Raw genomic sequence first — 6,000 nt, forward strand, 5'->3', positions numbered from 1 at the left:
GGATTTTGCCTGGCTTAATCCCACAGTAAATTTGCTGTTTTTTAGGGGTGAAGGGGAGCTGCTTGGCTGGGGAGGACAGTTGTGTTGTTGCCTACTCCTGGTAACACTCACTGTGTGGTCAGGGATAAAATTCTTTCCCAGCCAAAAATACTAGGCTTTTCCAGCAATTTCTTCCTCCGTAGCTGTTGGTTTGTTTGTTTCTTCTTCCTCTCTTGTCATTGCATGGAGAGTGACAGGCTGTCATGCTCCACTTTTACTGGCAAAGAAAGGGGAAGTTTTCTTAGCTACTTCATCACAGTTGGGTGTCCAATTAGCATATTTAAAAAATCCCCACCAACAGCCAGTGTTACAGCAGTGGGAGCAAATTAATCTTGTGTTGAAATGGTGCTGACTTGCAGCACATCAGATTTATGACTTAAGATACGATCTCAGGGGATTGCTTTTGCTTTAATGAGCTTGCTTTCCGTTTAGGAAGGTGACTTTAGAGCCTGCTGGTAATGAAGCAGCATAATTACACATAGATTGTTATTTAAAGTTGTCTCAAATGTTAAAAATATGATTTCAGGTTACTCCTTAAACGCTGCTGCTTCTCATCTTGAGCTGAGTCTTGCCCACCTGCCACCATGCTGGCTGGTGCTTGACAACCAACCACATAGATCTTTGTGTCTTTTCATTATCTAACAGTTGAGCGAGTCAGATCACTACAGAAATGAGGTTTTGATTTGATCACCTGTGGTCATTTGAAACCTTAGTGAATTGCTTCTGATTGCTGACACATTACTGAGCTGATCTGATGATAGGGATCGATGCTCAATACAGAGGGGATTTACTTAAACACAGGAATATACATGTCGTATTGAATTTAGACAACCCTTAGTTGTTTCTTACTCTTCTCTCTAATATATATTTTAGAATGTGTCAGAACAAAGCACAATATTTTTGCTGGATGATTTATTAAAAAAATAAAAAAAGAAGAGTAGATTTCATAGTGTGAACTGAACTCATTCAGTTGTTTCAGTCACAAACAGAAAACATCCAAACTTGATTTGTTTTTGTTAAACTTGAAATGCTGCAGTTTTCATTCCAACTGATACTTCACTGTCAGCTATAATATCAATAAAAGTCAAAACGAAAACATCCTGAAAATGAAATATTTTGTTCAAAGGAAGACACTTTTTATGCAGGAAGGCCTAGAAACAGCAACAGTAAGCTGTGATCAGAGAGTTTTATCATAAAGATTTTAAAGATGGGTATAACTGGTTTTGGTCCCTGTGTGACAGTCTCAAGTAGTTAAAATTCAGTGTTTGGTCTTGATTGGACCCTCTTGCCTTTTAAGACTGACTTAAAAATTGATATACTTAATAAATTAATGGCTGGTCAGCTGTATAGTACCCACATCCATTCATGTACTGAGCAACTATGGGCTTCAGTTGATTAAACATGGGACCTGCTGTTGCTTTAAGCACACTTGGGTATGTGAGCAAAAAAGGAGAAGGGCTTTGAGAATATATTTGACCTGGGTTAATAAGCAGCTCTTCCTTTTGGATCATATCTAGCCATCCATCACTGCCTGAGAAGAAAATCAATCCTTTTTATAGGAATGAGCATATTCAATAATGCAAAAGGTCATGGCATTATACACAACACGGAGGTGTCTTAAATGAGTGATGGGCTATGGCTTTGCCTTTTAAAACCTGCACATTCATATTTCAATTTGTCATCATCAGCTGAGGCACCCCTTGGAAGCTCACCTGCCTCAGCATGTTGTGCTGGCTGGGAAACTCCCATGTGAGGACTCCCTTCCCATTGGAGGCCACTTTGTTCATTCACCTCGAGAATAGTCTCGGCCAGTTGGGACTGATTTTCCAGCTAGCAGAGTATTGTTTGGTGTTTGCAATGGAACAGGCATTAACCTGTGTCATTGGCAGAAGAAGATTCTCAAGGGACATCTTCTCTGAGAGTCTTGGCACCATTTTGGGCACAAAATAGATGGCCAGCGTGTTTGCAAAGATAAATACATATGTTTTTTTTTCATGAGGGCTATAAAGTCTCCAGATTTTGTGGCAATGGAAATTATGTTAGTACCGAAGTTTACTAAATGAGGGGAAGAGGGTATTTCCACTTGGATTCACATAGTAGGGTATAATCGAGCTAGCTTAGTTAGTGCTGTGGTGACATTGAACTGAAGGCTGCTATATGATCTTCTTGAATATTTGGGAACTAAGGTCAAGGTCAATTCTATAATGAGTTTCAAACCTGAGTTCCACACCAGCTGGCTGGGGAGCTGCTTTCCATAAAAGGACTGTTTATTTTAGTGGACAAGTTGAATATGCAGCAGCAATGAGCCCTCGCAATGATGAAGGCAAACAGCATTTTGGGCTGTGTTAGTGACAGTGTGGCCAGCAGATGAAAAGAAGGCATGGTTCCCTTCCAGCTGGCATTTGTGAGACTTCATCTGGAGTGCTGAGTTCAATTTTGGACATTCCAGTAAAGAAAGACGTCAATATACTGTAGTGAGTCCAGTTGAGGCAAAATGATTATGGGGCTGGAGCACATGGCGTAGAAGGAGAAACTGAGACAACTGGGTTTGTTCAGCTTGAATAAAGAGTTGCTAAGGGGAAGGTAATTGCTGTATTCAACAACCTAATGAGTGGTTATGGAGGAGACAAAGCCACACTTTTCTTGGAGATGTCCAGAAAAAGGATGAGAAGCAACAAACAAAAGTTGCCAGAACAGAAATTCCAATAATATATATAAGGAAACATTTTTCACCATGGGAGTGGTCAATTACTGTGACGGATCTGGAGAGATTGTGTCATCTCCACCCTTGAAGACAGTAAAACTGGACTGAACTTGACTGGGCATCCTGATGAATGTTGAAGCTGGCCCTACATTGCATGGCAGAGTTGGACTAGAGATATCCTGAGATTCCTTCAGACTAAATTGTTCTGTTATTTTAGTAACTCTAGTTACTTTATGGTAGCAGAAACATTAACCTACTTTATGACAGAGTCGAGCCTGAATCTGGGGGAAATAGAGCTGTGCTGTGATGGAGGCAGAGATTTATGCATAACTAATAGACAAAAGAGCTGTCTAAAATCCTTGAGAGCAACTGCTTAGATGGCTGTGAATGGCTCAGTAAAAAGGATCTCAGCTGTAAAACTGTGACATTATATGAGGACACAAACAAAAGGAAATGGACAAGCACGAAAGTCCCAAATATTTTAATTGGCCTGTGGTTACTGAATAAAACAGAATGGATTTAGAAGCAGCAGTAATTTTGGAGTGCAAGCCATTTATGCCAAGGATCAGTAAGCACTGTTTATGGGAGCATTTGAAAGCTTGGTAAAGTGTCACAGAGGTAAGGGAAATAAATGGTCAGGTCCCACGTGGCCTTTGGCTGGTAGGAGTGTTGGTCACTGATACACTAGAAGGGAATGGAGGATTTAAGTGTAGTAAAGATGAAAGGAAAGCTGAAGCTTGAGGAACACAAAAAGAGGGCCTTTAGTCAAGTTACGAGATACATATTGAGGAACTTGAGCAGCAGAACTAGTTTCAGAGCATCTTTGATAATTCAACACTTTTCTTTAGGTTGGATTTGTGGGCAGATTTCTAAGACTTGTCCTACTGAGCCCAGCTTACAACATTACTCAGTTTGAAGTTTTTTTTCCAATTTGAAGACCTGAAGTGTTTCCCTGTCCAAGTGACCAGCCTAGGTCTCAACAGAGAGTCCTATAAGCCAAGGAGATGATTGATGGGCTTTGACACAAATATGGAGCTGAAAGGATGGGTGTTCAATTCCTGCTATCTGAGGATCCCCTGTGTGACCTGCAGGTCACTAAGGGCTGTGCTCGAGCTCCATCAGACAGGCACAGAAATCAGTCGTCATGCCTAGCAGTGTGCCTGAGCTCAAGAACGTGAATTAGAGAACCTGATCTCTGGGCTTAAGTCCCCTTGAGACACAAAGATATGACACCAACATAAAGCTCTTGCAGATACAGGGTTTTCTCACTTTCTCTAAATCTTCCTTCCTCCTAAATAAAATAGCTGCAGAACTTTTTCAGTGGATTACTCTCTGTCAAAGAAAAGTTCAGTGGGAAGATGCCTAGTTTGATGAAATTTCACTCCAGAACACCAGACAGAGCATGTTGAAACTTCTAGTTCAGCAATAAACAAAAAAAAAAAAAAGAAGTTGAAGTCTTGTTACAGCATTCCTTTTTATTGCTGTTGGGAACATCTGAATCCTGGGTAGGATTTATTAAAAAAACCAAAAATCTTAGACTTTTTTGCTTCTGTTGTGGGATGTCAATCTTTTTGAAGGCACACTTAAAGAGAAAGGAGTAATGTGATCTCAAAACAGCTATTCCTTTCTCTCACCCTTAGTTTCTTCTTTACTTAAATGCAGGATTTTCAGGAGTGCCTTCGAACTCTATAAACTTAGGTTGGGTAAGTTTATAGTCGTCCAGAGAGAGGACCCACTTTATGACTGAAGCTTGCAATCTGCAAGCAACTGATTGAAGAATAGATGGGCATAATTTCAGTGCCCAAATGCTTGAGGGCAAAATCCACAGCTGTTGTGTCAGCAAATGTGATATGTACAGCACCGTGTACAGCCGGACCCTCTTCTCTAGTGGAACCCTCCAGTTGCGGCTGTGTTAAAATGATTGTTATTCCCACCAGTAACTTGTTTCCCTGTGCTGGTTTTGGCTGGGATAGAGTTAATTTTCTTCACAGTTGCTAGTATGGGGCAATGTTTTGGATTTGTGTTGGAAACAGGGTTGATAACACAGGGATGTTTTAGTTATTGCTTAGCTGTTTCTGCTTCTCACACCACCCTGCCAGTGAGTGAGCTGGGGGTGCACAAAGAACTGCAAGGGCACCCAAGTGGGACAGCTGACCCCAAGTGACTCAAGGGATAGTCCATACCATATGGTATCATGATCAGTATAATAAAGCTGGGGAAGAAAGAGGAAGGGGGAATGTTGGGGGTGATGGTGTTCATCTTCCCAAGTAACTGCCAGGTGTGAAAAATGCCTTCCGATTGGAAGTGGTGAATGAATACCTTATTTTACTTTGTGTGTGCATGTGGCTTTTGCTTTACCTATTAAACTGTCTTTATCTCAACCCATGAGTTTTCTCACTTTCATTCTTCAGATTCTCTTCCCTATCCCACCAGGGGGGAGTGAGCGAGTGGCTGTTTGGAGCTGAGTTGCTGGCTGGGGTTAAACCATGACATACCCTAAAGAGAAATCAAAGCAATAGCAGAGCTTGTAGGTCCACTGAGGAAATCTCTCCCTGGCTAAAGGAGCTGATTTCTGATTTATACCATTTTAGGACCTGAACAGTGTTTTCCTTTAACCCATGAGAATCAAGGTAAACCGAAATTTCTTAAGATAAGCCTTCTTGTTTAATTTATTCTCTCCTTTTTTTTGGTTTTGCATAAAATGTTGCTGGGCTGCATTTACCACAACTCTCTCCAGCAGAGGAGTAATTACATTTATTGGAAATTCTTCCTGATCACATATTCATTTACCAGCTGCTAAAGTAAAATGAACTGGGCAAAGTGCCACTGGAGAGTTGGATTCATAAGCTGGAGAAAGTGAATGAAACAACTGTTCAGTGTACAGTTGCTTTCCCTCTCCAGCAATTCATTATCCTCCTGTTCAGCTGATTTAGGAAGTTAAAAGGCAGGATGGCAGCATGTGATACTTTTCAGCATGAGCATAGCTTTGGGATTGCCAAATTTACCTCTGACTCCTTCTTGCTCCCTCTGTCCCAGTATCTGTTTTCTGAACCTCACGATCAGTCTGAAAAACAACCAGCTTCAGGTTCACCAGATGTAGAAAAGCCCCATAGCACATACAGATACCACTGACGCCTTCAAACCCACTGACCACCCAAACCCCACCGAAGTGCTGTGAAATACTGCTGAGGCCATATAAGTTATGGAAGCCACCGTATTTTATTGTACAGAGACAAGTGCAAGGTCCTACACCTGGG

The sequence above is a fragment of the Nestor notabilis genome, unplaced genomic scaffold (assembly GCF_000696875.1).
Source record: "Nestor notabilis isolate BGI_N333 unplaced genomic scaffold, ASM69687v1 scaffold3477, whole genome shotgun sequence".
Taxonomy (NCBI): Eukaryota; Metazoa; Chordata; class Aves; order Psittaciformes; family Psittacidae; genus Nestor; species Nestor notabilis.